Raw genomic sequence first — 22,807 nt, 5'->3', positions numbered from 1 at the left:
GGAATTAGAGGCACCAATAAAAACATGCAATCACACTGAGCAAGAGAGAGGATGAAAACACAAACTCGTCCTCCTAATTCAACAAATAAATAACAGAAAAGAGCTTGAGTATTGAATGACCAGTAGCAAAATTTACACCAGAGTCATTGAAGACCTAATCTAGAGGGAACAAAAAAGACATTCTACTAGGCAGCAGATAAGAGGCTGGCTAGGTATGGTAGGGTGCATCTACTATTTGATGAATGATTAACTACAGGGGAGGTGCCCCCCACTCTTGACCATGATGCTCAGAGGTATCCCAGAATAGGGTATCATTCTTTAAATACAGTAGACAGGCACGAGGGCAATATACCTCATATTATTGCATGGATTGAATTCATTATTTAGGTTAGACCTGAAGAAGACCATTGACCTGTACAGGCAATATAATCGGTCAAAACATGTTGGCATTCATATATGGTAAGGCAAATCATCCTTCCTCTCCATTGAACCATGCAGAATTGTTTTTAAGTTATACCAAGGGTGCCTTTGAATGAAAGGAAATCGTTTATGTACACCTTTAAGTATTTTTAAGTATTACATCTGGACCCCTGCTATTGTCCTGAAAAAGAGTATTGAAGAGCTCCATGTAAAGCTGAGTCCAACAAATTGGTATTCCATGAGTTGTGGTGGGCTGCTGAGGATGAAGCATGCCACGATAAGTTGTGTGTGAGGCGACCTCTCAAATGTCTCCTATGATCCCTCTAGATAAATCTCACTTCTGGTCATTCAACACTCGAGTTCTTTTCTGTGATTTAGCAATAAAATCATCCTGGACAGCTCCAATAGAACAGTCCAGCCAGAACTGACAGACTAGGTCCTCTCTGAACCAGAACACAAGCAACTGAAGAACGCTTTTGGCCTGACTGGCCCCTCTTCATTTGGGTGTAGGTTGGATCCAGTAGCACAGTGAGCAAAGGACCCATGTCTGGACATTCCTATTACACTTAGAATGTACCTTTTGGAGCGGGGTAAAACGGAGTTGCATATGGCTGGGTCCAAACTGAAGTGGCATAGTGTGGAAAATATAACAAGCATTCCATCCATCACTTTTTTATAAACTCCAATATTTAGTACAACATGAAGAAAGTAAAATGTAATCCTGCACTTATGGTGATGAGTGGCTGGAAGGCACTTTACATTGGTGATCCAAAATGGTGTTGTCCTCAAAACAAGGCTTGGAGGGCCAGTGACTGCTGAGGTGAAAGGTGCGCAAAGGTTGAAGAGAGGCTGCCACAGATTCTGTCCAATCCAGCTCTGCGCACCAGTGTTTAATTTGAGCCAGTGGTTTCTGGTGCTCTGCACTGTCACTTATTTGTCAGCACCGGTGCTTATGACAGTCTACCACATGGTGGCAATCGCTGCTTAACTTAGGTATGAGCACAACAAAATCTGTTTATTTATTCAATATAAAAGGGCTAATAGCTGCCACCCAAGCCACTCTTATAGTTTTGGGGGCCTGGAATAGTATGAATTGCCACACTTGTATGAGTGTGAGGATTTGCATTTGTGCTGGTACTGTCACTGGCAGCGTCGGCAGGAACAATGGATGGTGCAAGCTGCAGTGTCCTTCTGACAAGGTCCTGGCACCTATTTTCTTTTTACAAATTAAGCACCGAGTGCGCCACGGTGCACTGTCATCAGACCAGTACACCCAGAGTGGTGTCTGACCAGCATGTCACGCTTACCTCAGTTGTGCCACTCCTGGTTCCAGCAAGGACACACAGATGACGAGAGCAGGGGTATCTCCTCTACCGCCCAGATTACATGGTCCCCTGGGACAGTGCTCACCTATTTATTCCCTCAACAGCTGGGTATGCAGTTGACAAGTGACAGATTTCTTTGTGCAAGGTGTGTCTACAGACAGCCTAAGGTAAAAGTCCTCAAGAGTCCTGATAGTAACAGCGCCTATTGTGCTGACTCTTAGGGCCACACGCATCAAAGTACAGAATTGCGATTCCTAAATTACGTTTCATAAGGAATCGCAATTCCTTATGCATATAGGAATCGCAAAAAAAATCATGATTCCTAAATATTCCTTAATAGCGACTCACAAATTGCGAATTGCTATTAAGAAATGCTTTCCCATTCATTCCTATGTGAGTGGGAAGTAATTCGCAATTTGCGTGTACTAAATAGGTACTTGTAAATTTCGAATGCACTTTCAAGGGTGCTAGGGGGCCAAAAGGCCACCCTGCTATACCCCCAAAATTGGCATGTGTGCACATGTGGCGCACACATATGCCAAAGGGCATGTGTGTGAGCCACATGGCACTTAGAAAAATGTAATTTTATGCATTTTTCTAATGAATTGCAAATTATCATCAACTTGAAGTGGGTGGTAATTTGCGATTCCAAATATCAAAAAAACAATTTGCGAATGCATGATGCATCGTATTTAGGGAAGCGCAATTTGCAATTCCCTAACTGCATTCGCAATTAAGGAAATCGCAAAAAATTGTGATTTCTTAACCACATCGCTGCGGCGGCTATTACGCCGCAGCGCTAAGTGGGTGGGGCGGCCGCTCGGCGGCCGCATGCTGATGCCGGAACCGCTCCGTCATCAGCCGCGGTTGGGCTGTGCTCATGACGGAGCGGTTCCGTCATGGCCCCGCCCGCTCAATAGAACGCGCCGCGCAGGCGCGAAATCAGCGCCGTGCAGGCGCGGCGGCAGGGCCATGACGGAACCGGTCCGTCATCAGCACAGCGCCACCGCAGCTGATGACGGAGCGGTTCCGTCATCAGCGTCGAAAGGGTTAATTGTGAATGCCCTTGGGCCCGATGCATCGCAAATATAATTTTACCAGTCGCAACCGGCCAGAAAAATGTTTGATGCATGTGCTCCTTAGTCTTTTGTTAAAGTATCTTCTTTGGGTGGTGACACATCCTCGTCACCAAATTGTAGCCTGCGCTAAGATAGATGAATATTCAGTCGTATAAGTGCATAGCCTCAATGGATGTTGGCAGCAGGAAAAATACAGGCGCTAAGGGCCAGCATCCATGGCGCAAGGGCCACAACAGTGTAATGGAACGTTGAAGGGGGAAGATTCTAACATTCTAGAAAGTACCAAGCGAAAAGAAGGACAAGAAGGGAAGAGAACAGGAAGGAGTGGAGGAAGGAGGGAACATGTAAAAGGAGCTACAGTGGGTCAAGCGTCACAAATTGAGTGAATATGACCTTCAAATTATTGTACAATTACACAAAAAGGGAAAGTAAAGTAGATTCTGGCACCGCCCAGACCTGCTTCGGCTTTATACTATACTTCTGCCCGAAGAATGCCTTGAATTGGTCCAATAGTGTCAGAGGCTTAAATTACAGACTTTCAGACAACGTGGAGGCTTACTAATACCCCATGATCTGTACTGCTGCAAAAGAGTTTGTTTGACGAATGCTCTTCAATTCAGATGCCTGTGGTATATGTGTTTGTGTGTGTGTGTTCCTCTGTGACATATTTGTGTCTGTTGTGAAGTCCTCACTATAATAAATACTCTTTTTTCATGAGGTCTCGGACCTCCCACACTCCTTAGTTCAAAACATTTTATTTTTTAAGTCTGGATTAGTCAATTGTTCAGATCAACGACCAGTAGATGCTCCTTTAATTTGCAAGTAGTTAGACATGACATGGGCACCCCAAATCCCACCTGGAACCAGGGGTGTTTATATATAAACACACAACATCTGTTCCGAGAGGAACACCTTGTAATTAGAGTCCGAACAATCACATTCACAATTAGGTATCAATCAGAAAATCAGTAGATGATGATGGCAACTAAGTGCCTGGACCCACTTATGAATCTTTCAAAAAGTGTTGTATTTATAATTTGATGCATGTTTGCTTATTGCTCAGGTGAGCACACAGTGAGTGCTAAATAGTGCAACAGTGTGGATGAAAGAGCACCCAACAGTGAAACATGTCAATAATATCTATAGTCAGTGCAATTATTCAGCTCCAAATGGTACTGTGACCTAATAAAACATTGCAACTGTCAGAGGACGTCGGTGAATGCGATTGTTCAAGCATGAGCCCACACTGTCTGGGTTCATCCGCAGCCATTGGTGGTGCTGCACCCAGAAGGTTTGCCTGTCTCACCTCTCTCCTTTCTGGCATGCAAAGCAGACCCAAGAGGGCTTGAGGCACCTCCTGTTATGGGCCTGGTGGATGAATGGGTTGGACTGTGTAAAAAGGCTACGCCCAGGGCTTACTCCTATTTAAACAGCTGGACTTCCTTTGAGGTGGATCCTCGGTCTGGAATGAGCTGGACATCTTGTTGCACATGCAGGATGGTTAAAAAATAAACTCAAGGACATCCCCTGCACTCAAAACTCATACAAGATATGAACAGGAAATTATAATGAGGTAAAGACATATCCGGCAACACATTTGCACTTCAAAGTTTCCTCCGCAGGCAATAATTAAACAATATTACCCACCTGTCTAATCAAATGACATTTTGTAGGCTTAATACAAATTTGCCTGGGCCTAGTTATCTTGCAGGCCTCCCTTCTTTTTGAGGTTGGATGGCTCCTGAATCCCATGTGGCCTCATCCCATTTTGAGTAACAGACCAGAGACTGTACTGGACGAGTTTGTTCTTGAACCCTCTCCTCCTGCTGCACACCCTTGCCTTGAATAGGGCAGTCATTTTACTAGGGTGGCTTTCAGCTGCTGGTCTTATTCCGTCTTCTTGGACTCGGGACCACCCAGAAGGGGCTGCAGCCCTCTACTGACTCTTTGTGTAGATGAGATTAGCCCCCTTTCAGCTGCTTATGAGGTTCTGAAGATCCCCTGTCCTCTTTTGGTCCAGGGATGTTATTCTCGAGGAATGCCAGCTAACTCTGGCAATCACCATCGCTGCCTCAATTCAGGAAGAACCTCAAGACCCAGCTCTTAGAGAGAACTGCAGATTCCCCCAACCCCTCCCCCCTCACAGCGCCGTGAGACCCTAACGGATGAGTAGTTGTGCTTTACAAGAAACCAAATTGATTGATTGATTGACCTGGATGGAGGTCCAATGAGCTTCTCTGATGGAAATGTATATGGTTGCTAAATGGGTGGTTATGTCCACATTTCTTGAGCACTACCATCTGCAGTGCACGGTGGCTGTGTCTAGCAATTCTGGCACTAATGATAACTGTTATGCTACAAACTGTGTGTCATGTGAGCTTACAATCTCTTCTGTAACAAAGGCTCTGCGCAGGTGATGCATCCGTTTGCCGTCTGTGTGGTTCTGTTGAACTCTGCAAGCGTCATGGTGTCATATCAAGGATTTCTGCTTCAACACCGGTGTGGAAATATACCTCATACAGTCACGACTCCAGAGAAGAAGTGGACGAGGTGGTAGTATTTGAATTACGTACTGATCATTGAATTACTCTAAGTCAAATGTTCCTCAATCATGTTGTCCTTAAATATCACTCTCCCACCAAAGTATTGCCTGAGTAGGTGAGGGCTTGGGTACCATACAACTTGTCTTCTGAGTAGATGCTGGAGAGTGCCTGTCTGGGGTTAGTTATAACTGGTGCAAGGAAGAACAGGCTCAGAGTCATGGAACTAACAGTAAGTGTTTGAAACATTGGACCTAGAGGTTAATATATTTTATAGGCCATGTCCGGAAATCCATTACATATCTGTTTCTTTTTTAATATGTTGTAATTAGTTTTATAATATTACTGCCAGGCAGTAAGCAGTACCTTTCAGAATTTGCCACTGGATGTATGTCTGCTAGAAATGTTAGTATGCATTAAGTTTTGGACATATTCAGAGTGGGGTCAATAGGGAGGGATGGCTCAGAGGTGCTTGTTTCTCATCTTCATTCTGTCTGGCCCCACTTGCTTGTGCTCCAACATCACCACAGCTGTTAGATGTCACGTGGTCTCTGACCCTGAAACAAAACAGCCTGCACTGGTGGCATCTATGTCTCTTTCCTTTGCAGTCCCTGGTCAAAGATGAGGCCCATCTGCAGAGAGTTGTGCTTTGGTTTACTTTTCCTGTCACACCTGTAAGTAAGATGGGGGTGCCATAGTACAGGTGCTCAAAGCAGGAGAATTCTGGTCATTATCATTCTTTCAGGATTCTCAGCAGTGGCCTGAAACCAGTGAAAATCCCAGAAAGAACATGCATACTGCCCGCTGCAGCATGGACACAACACTGTGCTTAGTTAGGCACTTAGAAGGGAGGGGTGCAGGCCTGCAGTGCAGTTCCATTGTTAGATCCTTCAGCCTTAGGGTGGTCTTCCCCAAACCTTTTACCTTCTACTCTCCTATTTTTTGTGGAATTTGTTTCTGTTGACCATTGGACTCTGTACACTTTTTCACAGCTAACCAGTGCTGAAGTGCTTATGGTCACTCCCTAACATATGGTAATATTGGCTTGCACCTGATTCACGTACTTGGCTTACATATAAGTCCCTAGTAAAGTGGTATACCGTATGCCCAAGGCTGTTAAACTAGATGCTCCTAGTAGGCCTGCAGCACTCATTGTGACACCCACTTACATAGCCCCTTAAAACCTGGCTCAGGTCTGCCATTGCAGCCTATATGCACTTTTGAACTGCTAATTTTGCTTGGAAAAGTGATCTCCTTGCCAAGTCTTAAAACCCTTATTTTATTACATTTCAATCACCCCCTAAACAGGCCATAGGGATGGGTGCATTGTAATTTTTGCATGTTCTGGTAGTGAAAAATTCACAAATGCATTTTTTACTACTGTGCCGCCTACCTCTCCCAAAGGATAGCATTAAGTTACCATATTACATTTAAGAAGTAATAACTTTTGTTTAGGAGTAAGTCGAAATATTATGTTTGGCGTCTAGAGAATTGTCATTTAAAATGGGAAAGTCGCATTTTAAGTCACAATCCTGACAATGCAACTTTTAGAAAGTTGGAATTGTCTTGCCTAACCATTTGGTGCCTGTACCCAGTGTCCTGGTTCACATGACTAAATGCAGTTGGAAGTTGGCCTTTATGTATTCCACCCAGACAGTCTCACAACAGAGGGACTGGGTGATGGTAGGATGGGCCATCCACATCAGGATGGTCAATCCAAGGCAGGGTTGGTCATCCAAGGTAGGATTGGGAGGTCAGATCTGTGCACAGCCCTACTTACACTTCAATGACACTGCCTCAGCGCAAACACAAAGAACTTAACACTAGTCTATTGTGTCTGCAGACAGACTTGGACCAGGGCATGGAGGCAGGACATTTCGGACACTTCTGTTGGGGTGGGAGGTGGGGGACTTCAGAAATTTCTTCCACTTCAAAGCTATCATCTGGTATAAAAATAGGACCCTCAAACCCACTCCTCAAATTACTTTTGGACCTGTAGAAGGACACTCAGAGGACTGCCCTTCTTCCTGTGGCCTGCTGTGTACTTTAGAGAACTACTCTGCTTCTCTAAGAGTACTGCTCTGCTACCCAAAGCATGTCATGTGCCTTCAGAGGACTGCTCTGCTACTGGAGACCTGCTTTCCTGCTTGAACCCAAGACTTCCAGAGTGGCTCCAAGGGCTAGTAGGCTGGCCTCCTGACCAGAGCCTGAGAGACTGAAAAGGTTCAGAAGGGGGTATCCGGCCTCATGGAGCCCTCTTCGGCTACAGTCTGCTTCACCCTGCTGTAGATATTTGGCTTGCAAAAAGAGAATAAGTTTGAACAAAGAAATCTTCACCTCGTCCACGCCTCCCCGACGATGACGCCTCTCCCTTAGACACCACCAGCTTTCTCGTCCAGCTGAACTTTATCTTCTCAGACGTTTTCCCTCAAAATGTCTCCTTCGTCCAAAAGTAAGCAGAGACAGGGTCCAATCTTTATTTTATTTTTTTATTTTAGAGTGTTTTATAAAGCGCGCACATGACCCATGGGTGTCAGAGCTCTGTACATAGGGTTGAAAGAGCAAGATGAAAGGTATTGACAGATAATCAGAGTTAAAGAGTCACAATGGGGTGTTCCCAAATAGCACAATTATACAACAGTCGGTCCAGTAATATTCCGTTAGTCTTCATTGTTCTAGCCACTCCATGGTGGGTATTTGCTGCTGCTCTGAGACTCTTCGGATCCAGGTACCCCAAGGAGCAGATCTTACGAGGGTTCTCCTGTAAATGACTTGTCTCTGATCCATCTAAAAGTTGCTGTCCTTGATACAATCCCTGTATCGTAGGACTTCGAAGATTATGCAAGGAATCTATTCATTAGTATCTTTTTTAACTCTTTTTTGAACAAGAGGGTGGATGGGTTAGAGTGTAACTTGGGTGGTAATGAGTTCCAGGTCCTTGGTGCTGCCCCGTAAGAGTTTTGTTTTCCTAATCTAGGAGGTTCAAGCATGAGAGAGTTAGCATTTCTTAGGTAGCGGCTGCCACCTGAGATTCAAATCTTTTCTGCCAGGTAACTTGGTTCTTTGAAGTGAAATGCTTTGTGTGTGAGGCAGGCAATTTTCAGTCCAGTTCTTACCTCAAGCAGAAGCCAGTTTAGATACCTAAGTGATGGTGTGTTGTGGTCAAAGCGCCTAGTTCCTGTTACCAGTCTAACTGCCTAATTAATAGTTGTTTGGAGTGGAGCTGCTCTCACTTTGGGTAGCCCTGTCAGGGTTGCCAAGCGGCATTCTATTCTGGAGACCACCAGTGCTTGTACTTCTTGTTTGAAGTCCGAAGGTGGTAGAAATGGTTTAAATTTCTTCAGTGTTCTGAATTGAAATGTCGCACTGTGTGTGGTCGCACTGATGTAAGCTTTTATATTTAGATTCTTATCCAGTATTATTCCAAGGGATTTTGTGGAGTCGATGATGGTAGGTTTGCAATTGAGTGCGTCTAGGTGTTTAAGCCAATCTTGGATGAGTGGGGAGCTGTTTTGTGGGGAGAAAAGAAGGTATTCGGTTTTCAGAGAGTTCAGCTTGAGGTTGATTTGAGAGAGCCACAACTGGGTTTTGACTAAAGTGTTGTTTTGTTGAATGACGTTGTCTGGGGAGGATATCTTTAAGTATAGTTATGTGTCGTCTGCCTACATGTGGTATGCAATGTTTGATTGGTTTCAGATTTCAGTTAGTGGTTCCATAGATAGGTTAAAGAGTGTGGGGGAGATGGCAGACCCTTGGGAGACTCCACACTTCATTCGTGAAGGGTCAGAAAATGAGTTGCCAAGTTTGATGCATTGTGAGCAATTCTGTAGGAAGGAAGCAAACCAAGCAAGCACTTTCCCCGATAGCCCAATTCTTTTTTCTAGTACTTCTAGTAGGGTGTTGTGATTGACCGTGTCAAACGCCGATGAGAGGTCTAGGAGTATGAGTAAGCACGAGTCGTTGTTGTCTAATATCTTCAGGGTGTCATACATTATATGGACAATGGCCGATTCAGTGCTGTGTCCTGATCTAACCCCTGCTTGAAATTTGTTGAGTAGATTTAAATGTTCAATGTGCTGGCTCAATTGGTTGTGCGCACATTTTTCCAGCAATTTTGCTAGATAGGGGATTTTTGACACTGGCCAAAAGTTGTTCCATATTGAAGGGTCAGCACCCACTTTTTCAAGACGGGTGTCACTTGACCAGTCTTAAGGCATTCTGGGATGCTGACTTGTTTAAGTGATGTATTAACAATCTCTGTTAGTATAAGTGAGAGATGTGACTTAATTCCTTTAGTGTTGTGGAGGGGATGGGATCATTGAAATGTGAGGTTGGTTTCATAGATAGTAAAACCTTGAGGACCTCCCCCTCTGTTAGTGTTTTGAACTCGCTCTATGTGGGTTAATTCTTGGTCTTGTAAGGGTAGTTCATCCCTTGTTCCATCATCTGGTGTGTAGGGTCATTGATGGGATATTGATCATTGCCTATATTGTCTTGCGAACTGTGATTGACGGTTGCAATTTCCTTTTCGATTTCAATCTACTTTGAGTATCCGAACTGCGCTTCTTAGCAGTCGGCCATAACTTTCGACATTGCCCTGATGCTGCACAACTAGATATCCGCTGTTGGTGCTCTGATCCTTTAGGTGCTATTTTTCACTTAAATCTTTAAAAAATCATAAATTTCGTTCTACTGATTGGGTTTTTGTTGTTTTGGTCTCAAATATTTTATTAAAATGAATCTTATTTTCATACATTGGTGTGGGATCTTTCTTGTGTTCTGTTTTCACTGTATTTCTGTATAAGTGCTGCATAAATACTTTAGACATTGCATATAAGTTAAGCCTGGCTGCTTTTGTGCCAAGCTACTAGCAGATTAAGTACAAGTTAATTTTGTGACGTTTTATTGTTCACCGTGACAGGAATTGTGGCCATTTTAAGAATATGGTTTCACCTCCCTCATCCAACTGCACCATTTTTGGCAGCCTTACCATTATTTGTAACAAGCCATTGCATATCCTGTACATTGAACACTGAAATGTAAATGTTACACAACTGGATGTCAACTAGGTTTTGCTATATGTGTTTTTAAGTTGCAGAAAGTCAACCAAAACATATTTAGGTAGGGATCTCTTACTATAGAATCACTTTGAACATATCAATGACTCATTGCTAACTTTATATGTATCTAGGGATTCCTCTGTATTATAGCATACTTTATAGCTACCTAAGGAATCTCATTCTCTGTACTACATCATACTTTATAGTTAGCTAGGGTTCCCTCTGTACTACACTATACTTCATAGTTAGCTAGGGTTCTCTCTGTACTACATCATACTTTGAAGTTAGCTGGAGATCCCTCTGTACTACATCACACTTTATAGTTAGCTAGGGATCTTTCTGTACTATATCATAATTTATAGTTAGCTAGGGATCCCTTAGTACTATATCATAGTTTATAGTTAGCTGGAGATCCATCTGTACTACATCACACTTTATAGTTAGCTATAGATCTCTCCATACTCATCATACATTATATTTAGCTAGGGATCACTCTGTACTACATCTTACTTTAATAGTTAGTTGGTGCTCCCTCTGTACTGCATCATATTTTATAGTTATCTAGGGATCCCTCAGTACTGCATCATATTTTATAGTTATCTAGGGATCCCTCTGGACTATATCATACTTTATAGTGAGCTAGGGATCCCTCTGTATTACATCATACATTATAGTGAGCTAGGGATCCCTCCATACTATATCATACCTTATAGCTATATATGGTCCTGTCTGGATTACATCCTACTTTATAGTTAGCTAGGGATCTTTCAGTACTGTATCATACTTAATACTTAGCTAAGGATCTCTCTGTAGACAGCTAGGAATCTCTGTGCTGTATCATACTTTGTAGGTAGCTGAGGATCTCTCTGGACTATATCCTACTTTATAGTTAGCTAGGGACCTCTCTGTCCTATATCATACATTATAGTTAGAGAGGGATCTCTCTGTAGTTGGCTAGAGATCTCTCTGTACTGTATAAAAGTTCATAGGTAGCTAGGGATCCCTCTGTACTACATCACAGTTTTATAATTTATTTAACTCACTTGTAAAGCACATCTGCCCCCTAACAGGTATCCTGACACTGTTTTATTTACTGGGGAAAGGGAAGCAAAAAGTTCCATACAGTGTGACAGTACTCAACAATATAATACTGTGTTGAATAATTCTAGGGAAAAACTCTAATGTTAAGGGAAAAGCCATGTTTTGAGATCCTTTCTGAAGTTTAGTAGATCGGAGGAGAATCTTAGGGCTTTCGGAAGTTGATTCCATAGCCGAGCTGCTTTGATCCCCTTGTCTCGTCCCCCTTGTCTCATTATTCTAAACCTGGCCACAATGGCCTACTTGGCTGTAGAGCAGTGTAGGCTCCTGCCAGGAGTGTACATTTTAGTCTCTTTTGCAGGAGGACTGGACCAAAGCCATGAAGGGATTTGAAAACGATGCAAAGGGACTTAAATATTATTCTTTGTATTAATGGTAGCCAGTGCAAATCTTTCAGGGACAGGGATACTGAAGATCTTCTGAGCCTGTTCACGGCCAATTTGGCTGTCGCAGCTTGAAATCTATGAAACCGCTTGATTAGTTAATCCGGAGCTCCTAGCAGTAGGACATTACAATAGTTCAGTCTACTTAGGATCACACTGCGAACCACCAGTGCTCTAGGTGAAATAGGAAGCAGTGGAAGAATCTTGCGTAGTGATCTTATTAAGGAGAAACAGGTCCCTGCCATCTTATTGAAATGAGATTCCAAGCTAAGCTTTCTGTCGAAAATTACCCCTAGACAGCCTCTGAAGGACAACACAGGAACTCTCTCTAGTCTCCATTAAACCTCAAAGAGTTGGATTTAAGCCAGTCTGTAATATGGAAGGTGTCAAGTGTCATCGATTGAGCTCCTTCTAGTGATAAGATTAATTGAATGTCATCAGCATTGGTAACCAAACTGGCCTTGCACAATTTGTTAAGTGAGATCAGTGAGCTCATGTAAATATTGAAAAGTATAGGACTAATTGATGACCCTTGTGGTACACCATATTTAATAGACCTGCACTCGGAGCAGAAAGGAGGCAGGGTCACTGCCTGCTGTCTATCAGACAGATAGGATTGCAGCCACATTGCCACTGAGCCCCCAACTCCAATTGAGGATAACCTAGCCAAGAGGATGTTATGGTTGACCATATTAACAGCAGCAGAAAGATCTAATAAGATCAGTACCACTGAATGACATTGCCTTCTGGTGTTCTAAGCTCATCCGTGACAGTGAGCAACGCTGTATTGGTCCCATGGCCTGGGCAAAACCTGAATTGCTCTTCCTCCTGAATCTGGTTAACGTCCAGATGGTGAGATAATGGTTTACTAACAAAGCGTTCCAGGATTTTTACAGGGCATGATAGAAGAGATATAGGCTTGTAATTGCTTAGGGTCGCAGGGTCCAAAGACAGTTTTTTTAATAGCAGAAAACCTGTTGCTCTTTTTCAGATTGGCAACAAATTTGCAACAGTTGTGGAAAAGTTCACCTGCCAGTTCTGTTCAAACCCTGTGAGGTAGAGAGTCCAAGGCAGAGCCAGAGGATGCAGCCAAGGCCAACCCTTTAAAGTTATCCTTTTTTGGACATTCAAAGTGCTCTAATTCACTTATGTGCTTCGAGTGCACACTGTCAAGAGTGGGCTTTTTTGGGTATAGCGTCAGTTTGGAGAGCGTTATCAACAGTCCTTGGTCAACAAGGAAGTGTCGATCACATTAATAATTCTATTAATTTTCTCCTCGAAGAATATTGCCAGAATATTGCAAAGATCCTGGGCTGCGGGCGCGGAAAGGTTCAGACAGTCTGGATAGGACAGTTCGAACATTATTTTGAACACTTTTGTTGTGCTGTTGAATGCAGTCAAGATAGCGCTAGAATAGTGTTCCACATTTTCTCTTGTGATTTCACTCTTGTATTTCCATAGGGCGGCTTTCAGAGCTATTTTGTCCTCTTCTCTACAGAACTTCTGCCATTTCCTCTCCTCTCTGCATTTTTAAAGGTCAGCACTGTAAAATGTAGCAGAGTGCCTCTTTTAGTTCTTTAATAGGGATGACCTGATCTAGAGTCGCTCTGATGCTGTTTTCTAACTCCAGATAGTTTTCATCCACTGACCTGCCCACATTGATAGAATGAGAAATATTAAACAGAGGTCTATCCCTGGGCAGTTTGAGGAGTTTATTCCACGCTCTGCCACAGCATTTAGGGATTGGGAATGTTTTTTGCAGGGCTGAATTTTTACCTTGTAGAGAGAAATTCACTAAGAAGTGGTCTTTCCAACAAAGGGGAAGAATATTCCCCATAGTGGCAAGATCATGGGTGGAACAAATAAGGTACAGGATGAGCCCCTCCTGGTGAGTCGGGCCAGGCACTAGCTGTTGCAGTCTTAAAATCTCACAGGGCCTGAGGAGATATTTTAAAGCTGGTCAAGGTTCTCTCACAGACCATAGGCTAAAGTCACCAATGATGAGAAATCTTAAGTGGGGCAGGGCCATATTACCAAAGATGTCAATGAGGGATTGTAGGTGGGAGCTTGACGGGCCTGGAGGATGATAACATAAAATGCCTGAGCATATGTGGCTCTTACTATCTTTAAGGGAGAAACCCAAAAGCTCAGGGCCCACAATTTCGCCTAGGCTAAGTAGAGCAAAGGCCCATTTTTCTTTATAGATCAACTAGCAGCCCGTCCCGACCTTGTCCGGGAGCAATCAGGCTTCCCCGACGCCCTGGCTGCCCCGACATTGTCCAGCATTTCGGGCTGTGGGCTTTATGCGGAAGTGTGCCACGCGTTTTAATTTACGCCGTCTAGCTAACTGGATGGACGCAGTACAGAGTCGAGATAGCCCCCATCTTCTCCTTTCGCTTGACGCAGAGAAAGCTTTGACACGATTCATTGGCCCTTTATGAGGTGCACCCTGGAAAAGCTGAGCTTTGGCCCGGTGTTCGGAGAGTGGTTGGCACTATTATATAACACACCTGAGGCTAGGGTCTGGGTCAATGAGGTAGTTACTGCGAGTTGGCTGATCCAAAGCAGCACTAGACAGGGTTGTCCCCTATCTCCCCTATTGTTTGCCCTCATCCTGGAATCATTGCCCTGTATGGTTAGAACCCACCAAGGACTTGGTGGCTTCGTAGACAAGCCCCGTCTTTTAGATGAGTAACGCAAATCACTATATGCAGATGACATATTACTCTATGTCACACACCCGGTTGGGACACTCCTCCAAATATTGCAGATATTTGAAGAGTATGGCAGCCACGCAGGCTACAGGATTAACTGGAATATGTCCACTTCATATCCGCTGAGCGGGGTGGTGGAGCCTCAAACCTACCCCAAGCTGTTTGCGGCTTTCTATTGAAGGGTTTACCTACTTGGGACTCTATATCACCATTGACCACGTAGCTAGAGTGGAACATAATATTAGACGAGTGCTTCTGAACTTTCAGGAAGATGTGAAGAGGTGGAGAAAACTACCTCTGACCATCATGGGGAGGACCGCCATGTATAAGGTGGTAACACTCCCACAGCTCCTTTACATTTTACAAAATTCCTATTACAAACTACCAGACACTATTTTCACTGCCATTAACAGTGAAGTACGTCTCATTCTGTGGGACAGAGCCCATCCACGAATAGCGCTGCAAACGTTACAACACACTCCATACAATGGGGGTTTGGCCTTGCCAGATATTAGAGCATACTATAGAGCAGCCCATCTGGAGAACCGCAGCCTTAAGGCCCGGCGGCGCAGGGTACGCCTGAAATCCCCGGGATTCAACCGCCTTGTCAAAATCAGAGACACGGACTCTTCGTCTGGCGTAGAAGATGGTATTTATTAGCTGCAGCTAGTACAGTGGTCTTAGAAGTCATCAGTATAACGAGGTTCAAAAGAGACTGCCACTTCACTCCGTGGCGCACAGGCTTATATACAATACAATACAATGTAAAATGCAATCACACAAGAGCATGAGGCATAGGCAAACGTTATAGACAATGTTTTAAGACCAAAGCAACTCAAGTTCCTGGTACTGTTTGTCACTCGACCCCTTAAGTAAATTACAAATGAATCCACACAATTCGATTTACAAGTAGAGAAAACACAGCTGCGTGTTATAGAAGGACAGTCATGAAACAGGAGAATGCATGAGACATGTAGCGAAGGACAGCAGTTAAGATAACTTAAAGGAAACAATGTTGTGAAACGACATGTAGTCCGGACGGGGATTAATCAGCTCAGACAGGAATTAGTGTACTCAGCCAAACCCTGACACTCGTTAGTAAACATAGGCGAAGAAGCCACCTGACACGCAAAGGTAGAAAGGACAAAAACAAATGGCGGCGATCACAAAATGGAGGCTGAGCACGAACGAATTCGTAATTTACAGAACCTCACATCTTATAGTCATCAATTAATGGAATCATGTGCCCGGGAGATCATCCTACCTATAGACTGGAAAGACTGCAATTCCGAAACCGCTATCAATTACACTACATATCTGGGGAACTGGTAGTGCGCGTCTCCTACCGGCCACCCGATGAGTGCTGGTGGCCTGGAAGAGTGCGGAAAAGCAGATGAAATGGGAGGGGAAGCCTACGCAGGAGACCCCCCTGTGGGAGTGTGCTAGACTGCCCGAGATCAGAAAACTGAGGGTCTTTAAGAAATGCGACCTCATAGGTATCACCAAGATAGGAGACCTGATGGAGTCTAAATACCAACTTCATGATTCCCAAGCCTATTCCTACCTTAGACTTAAACACGACTGGCACGCTGAGGGGTTGGATGCTGAGATACTGCCGGAGTATGCCCCGCTCGAAGGTAGGCTCCTACAAGAGGAGAGCCCGACCCCAGCCATATCCTTGACATACAAGACACGATTCAACAATATACCTGACAAAATTGGTCCGCTCTGAGCCAAATGGGAACTCACCACCGGCCCACTAGAGGATATTGACTGGGAAGCTGCCCTCATGCACCCATTGAAGTAGCGATTAGATAGAGACTGTGCCTCATACAATACAATGTCCTACATAGAACCTATTTTGACAGGGCACGCGTGCACTCTATGGGGAGGGCTGATAACCCAGATTGCCTTAGATGCCACACAGAGAGTGGTACGTATATACACACAATCTAGGAGTGCAGACACATTCAAATCTACTGGCACAGGATAGTGAAGGAATTGAACAATGTCCTTGTAGCTCAGCTTGGGGTAGATGCAAAGTTTCTCCTACTAGGTATCCCCACAGATATAGATCTGCCGCAACATAAGCTCCTGCTGGCTAACCCAGGGTTAGTAGTAGCCAATAGAGATGTAGCGAAGTGTTGGGGGGCTCAACGACTTCCTACACTCACAGAGTGGAGGTCCAATATCGATCTCTACATGGTCGCAGAGAAGGTGATCTACAAGGCGAGAGGGTGCCCTCGTAAATCCCAGAAAATTGGGACGTCATGGATAGAGTACTACGGCCTAAATCTAGACATGGAAGAGGGAGAAATGGGACTCTCACAGGGCAGGACAGAGACCGGACATTAATGACTGTGATAAATAGCCCACTCTTGACAAATGTAATTGTATTGGAAATGACCCATGTATCTGTATAGATGTGATGTTGTTTTAACCATGGGTTCCTTATTGGAGAATTTGCTGCAACATCTTCTGCCCATCATTGCATCTTGATGTCCACTATTGAGCCCACACCATGCATTAATGATTCCTTTTTTCAATTCAATGTTTTATTTATCAAACAACAATAAAAAACATTTTTTTTTAAAAAGAAGTGAATTCTCCTCCAAGTGAGGAAGACTAGAGTGCTAACAAAGATGGCGGCAGGAGCTGACCCGCTCTAACGGCGGAAGTACACCCCGAAGACCAAGCAATCTGACAAGTTTAGGAATTAAAACATGAAGAGCACCCAATTCTAAAAACACGTGCTATGTTAAAAAAGAAACTTAGTTTAACAGCGTATCAAACGTTGTGGCTGCAGTTTTGACAAAGTGCAATCATGACACCTAGCACACTGTTCCCCCGTTATACCTGCGCATCCGTGCCTACCTCTGCCTTAAATAGTGAAGTCTACTCATAGTGTGGAAGACTAGAGTGCTAACAAAGAGGACGGCCGGTGGTGGCCCTCTCTAACATAGGGTATAGTTAGCTAGGGTTCTCTCTGGAGTATATCATAAAGTAGCGTCTCTCCAAATGATATTGTTATTTAGGGGTGTCTCCTTTCTGTATAATTAGCCTGGGCGCAATCTGTACTGTATAATTAACTATATGTCTAACCACATTGTATGGTTAGCTGGAGGTCTCTCATGAATGTAGAGTTAGCTAGAGGTCTCAACATACTCTATAGATGGCCCTATGTCTCTATGTACTGTGCCGTTATCTAACGGTATTAACATGCTGTATGCTTATTGAGGGATCCCTTTGTGCACCCAATAAGAATACGCAAAAACAACAGGTGATGAACCGAATGTGGATCAATGTCACACACTCACCCCAGTCCAAAGATCTGGGCCCAAATCCATCGTTTGTTTGCACTCCACACCACCCTGGGTTAGACACTGGCGATATGCAAATCAGCTCTGACCCTGTGCCCCATGGGAACAGTCCAGTCCGAACTACAAAAGCCATGTCCTTCCCAGAACAGAATCAAGCATCCGAGGACCGGAACGGTTTCGAGGTAACACCTCTCACCAGCCCGGCTAGCTTGACTCCAGTGGTGTGTAGTGCCTGGGACCCACGTCTGGGCATCCCCAGCGCACTTAGGGCGGAAAATGCAAAAACAACAGGTGATGGACCGAATGTGGATCAATGTCACACACTCACCCCAGTCCAAAGATCTGGGCCCAAATCCATCGTTCTGGGAAGGACATGGCTTTTGTAGTTCGGACTGGACTGTTCCCATGGGACACAGGGTCAGAGCTGATTTGCATATCGCCATTGTCTAACCCAGGGTGGTGTGGAGTGCAAGAAAACGATGGATTTGGGCCCAGATCTTTGGACTGGGTTGAATGTGTGACATTGATCCACATTCGGTCCATCACTTGTTTTGTTCCCAAAAAGAATACAGCATGGGGGGCCACAACACTGCCCAGCTACCTAGGTCTCTCTGTACTCTATAGTTAGCCGGATGGGGTCTAGACATTTTAGAATTTGCTAGGGTCCCTCTCTGTACAGCATAGTTTCCTCAAGTTCTCTCCCAACCTCAGAGTAATCTCATGTGTCTGTGCTATATATGAGCTGAGGTCTCGCCATTCTCTGTAGCTAGCTAGAGGACTCCCATACTGCATTGCTAGCTAGGAGCCTTAACAGACTATAGAGTTAGATCGAAGTCTCTCAGTACTCTTCCGATAACTCTTGTCTCTTATTACTGTACTGTTAGCTAGTTCTTTCAGTGTTCTACAGCTAGCTAGCGAGGAGTTTCTTGTTCCACATAACTAGCTTGGGTTTCTCTAAACTGTATAGTTAGCTAGGGTATCTCTATTCTGTTCAGTTAGCTTGGATTCTCTCCACACTGTGGGGCAGATTTACAAGCCCCTTGCGCCTCCTTTATGCTGCCGTTGCGTCACTTTTGTGACGCAGCGGCGGCGCAAAAGATGCGCCATGGTGAGGGGTATTTATAACGTGACGCATCTGGAAGATGTGTCACGTTGTAAAGCCCTGCGCCATCAGGAGGCATTCCGGCACAGGGGGGGGGAGCGTTCTTGCGCAGGAATGCCTCTAAAAGGGGCTGAGTGAAATCTACATGATTTCACTCAGTCACTTTTAGGGCAATGCTGCGTCAAAACCCTGCGCCTGCTTGAAGCAGGCGCAAGGCTTGATGCAGCATTGGGGAGATAGGGCCCCCCAGAGAATTGCTGGAGCTGCGCTGCGCTTGCGATGCAACTCCAGCAATGCGCCGCCTTTATGGCACAGATGCGTCATGCATTGTAAATGTGGTGCACCATTGGTGGCGGAGCTGCGGCGCACAATAACCGGCGCATCCCTGGGGATGCACCAGTTGTAAATCTGCCCCACAACATTTAGCTAGGCGTTTCTCTGTACTTTATAATTAGATAGAGGTCCTCCATACTTTACTGTTCAATAGGAGTTTCTCTATAATGTATAGTTAGCTACGCCCCCTGTGCTCAGCATTAAGCTAGAAATCTTTCAATAATGTATAGTTCACTAGGGTTCTTTGCAATGTATAGTTAGGTTGGAGCTTTACTGTATTCTATAGTTGACAGATGGTCTTATGTGTGCTGTACAGTTATTTGGATGCCTCTCTGTGCTGTATAGTTATTTGGATGCCTCTCTGTGCTGTATAGTTAACTAGGATTCTCAATGTGCTATATAGGTAAATACTGATCTCTATGTACGCTATAGTTAGTTCGGGCCCCTTGCTATTCTGTTGTTAGGGATGGTCTCTCTTCACTTTATTCAAGTGAGCTGGGGGTCTCTCTAACCTCTACACTTTGCCAGGGGTCTCGGTTCGATCAGCTGTGGCCCTCTGTGAACGCTGGAGTTAGCTAGGGACCTCTATGTACTGTATATTGTGCTGAGGAATCTCTACAGTGCTCAGTAAGATAGCGGTCTATCTGTGCTGTAAAGTTATCTAGGGCCTCTCTATTCTTTGTATTTAGCTCGCAATCTCTCTTTACTGTATATTTTCCTAGGGGTCTCTCTATGCTGTTCAGTTAGTTAGGGGTCTGACTGTGCTGTAGAGTTATCTAGGGCCTCTCTGTAGTTGAATGTGTCTCCGTATTTAGCAGTTAGCTAGGGGTCGACCAGTACTGTACAATTACCAATAGTCTCCAGTGTATGGAGGCTTCTCTTTACTCTGCAGTTAACTTGGGGGTCTCACCATGCTCAGTAGGGAGCCTCTTTGTCTTGTACAGTTAGCTAGCGGTTCCCTTGCATAGTATAGTCTACTGTGGGCCTCCTTGTATTGTAGGTGGAGGACCCTCTGTACTATATAATTAGTTAGTTGGGACTCTCTGAATTGCACAGTTAGCTAGAGGTTCCTCTGTCCTGTACAGTTAGCTGTGAGTCTCTGTACTGCACATTTAGCTACATCTCATTCTGTGCTGTACGGCTAGTGTGGAGTGTCTGTACTGCGCAGTTAGCTGGAGGTCTCTCTGTGCTGTACGGCTAGTGTGGAGTCTCTGTACTGCACATTTAGCTAAATCTCATTCTGCGCTGTACGGCTAGTGTGGAGTCTCTGTACTGCGCAGCTAGCTGGAGGTCTCTCTGTGCTGTACGGCTAGTGTGGAGTCTCTGTACTGCGCAGCTAGCTGGAGGTCTCTCTGCGCTGTACGGCTAGTGTGGAGTCTCTGTACTGCGCAGCTAGCTGGAGGTCTCTCTGCGCTGTACGGCTAGTGTGGAGTCTCTGTACTGCGCAGTTAGCTGGAGGCCCCCTATCCTGTACAGCTAGCTTGGTGTCACTGTTCTGCATAGTTAGCCAGAGGCTCCTTTGCACTATACAGCTCGCTGTGAGTCTTGGTACTGCGTAGTTAGCCAGAAGTCCCTTTGCACTGTATAACTAGCTAGAAGTTGCTGGGCTGCACAGTTAGCTAGACGCCTCCAGTCCTGTACAGTTAGCTGGGAGTCTCTGTCGGCACAGTTAGATGAAGGACCCCTGTCCTGCACAGGCAGCTGAGAGACTCTGTACTGCAGTTAGCCTGAGGTTCCACTATGCGGTACAGCTATCTGGGAGTCTTGATACTGCACTTTCAGCTAGAGGCCTCCTGTCCTGTACAGTTAGCTACTAGTCCCTCTGTTCTTTACAGTTAGCTGGGAGTCGCTCTACTGCACAGTTCGCTAGAGGTCCCTCTTTACAGTACAAGTAGCAGGGAATATCTGCAGTCCCTTTGCACTGTATAACTATCTGGACATCTCCTGTCTCCACACTTAGCTCGAGGCATCCTGCCCTGTACAGCTAGCTGGGAGTCTCTGTGCTGTGCAGTTAGGTAGAGGTCCCTCTCTACCTTACAGCTAGCTTGGAGTCTCTGTGCTGTGCAGTTAGATAGAGGTCCCTCTGTACCTTACACCAAGCTGGGAGTCTCTGTGCTGTGCAGTTAGGTAGACTTCCCTCTGTACCTTACAGCTAGCTGGGAGTCTCTGTGTTGTGCAGTTAGGTAGAGGTCCCTCTGTACCTTACAGCTAGCTGGGAGTCTCTGTGCTGTGCAGTTAGGTAGAGGTCCCTCTGTACCTTACAGCTAGCTGGGAGTCTCTGTGCTGTGCTGTTAGGAAGAGGTCCCTCTGTACCTTACAGCTAGCTGGGAGTCTCTGTGCTGTGCAGTTAGGTAGACTTCCCTCTGTACCTTACAGCTAGCTGGGAGTCTCTGTGCTGTGCAGTTAGGTAGAGGTCCCTCTCTACCTTACAGCTAGCTTGGAGTCTCTGTGCTGTGCAGTTAGATAGAGGTCCCTCTGTACCTTACACCTAGCTGGGAGTCTCTGTGCTGTGCAGTTAGGTAGACTTCCCTCTGTACCTTACAGCTAGCTGGGAGTCTCTGTGTTGTGCAGTTAGGTAGAGGTCCCTCTGTACCTTACAGCTAGCTGGGAGTCTCTGTGCTGTGCAGTTAGGTAGAGGTCCCTCTGTACCTTACAGCTAGCTGGGAGTCTCTGTGCTGTGCAGTTAGGAAGAGGTCCCTCTGTACCTTACAGCTAGCTGGGAGTCTCTGTGCTGTGCAGTTAGGTAGACTTCCCTCTGTACCTTACAGCTAGCTGGGAGTCTCTGTGCTGTGCAGTTAGGTAGAGGTCCCTCTGTACCTTACAGCTAGCTGGGAGTCTCTGTACTGTGCAGTTAGGTAGAGGTCCCTCTGTACTTTACAGCTAGCTGGGAGTCTCTGTGCTGTGCAGTTAGGTAGACGTCCCTCTGTACCTTACAGCTAGCTGGGAGTCTCTGTGCTGTGCAGTTAGTTAGAGGTCCCTCTGTACCTTACAGCTAGCTGGGAGTCTCTGTGCAGTGCAGTTAGGTAGGGGTCCCTCTGTACCTTACAGCTAGCTGGGAGTCTCTGTGCTGTGCAGTTAGGTAGACTTCCCTCTGTACCTTACAGCTAGCTGGGAGTCTCTGTGCTGTGCAGTTAGGTAGAGGTCCCTCTGTACCTTACACCTAGCTGGGAGTCTCTGTGCTGTGCAGTTGGGTAGAGGTCCCTCTGTACTTTACAGCTAGCTGGGAGTCTCTGTGCTGTGCAGTTAGGGAGAGGTCCCTCTGTACCATACAGCTAGCTGGGAGTCTCTGTGCTGTGCAGTTAGGTAGAGGTCCCTCTGTACCTTACACCTAGCTGGGAGTCTCTGTGCTGTGCAGTTAGGTAGAGGTCCCTCTGTACCATACAGCTAGCTGGGAGTCTCTGTGCTGTGCAGATAGGTAGAGGTCCCTCTGTAC

Source organism: Lissotriton vulgaris, chromosome 6, assembly GCF_964263255.1.
Source record: "Lissotriton vulgaris chromosome 6, aLisVul1.2, whole genome shotgun sequence".
In the NCBI taxonomy this organism is placed as follows: domain Eukaryota; kingdom Metazoa; phylum Chordata; class Amphibia; order Caudata; family Salamandridae; genus Lissotriton; species Lissotriton vulgaris.
This window is presented reverse-complemented; position numbering follows the sequence as displayed.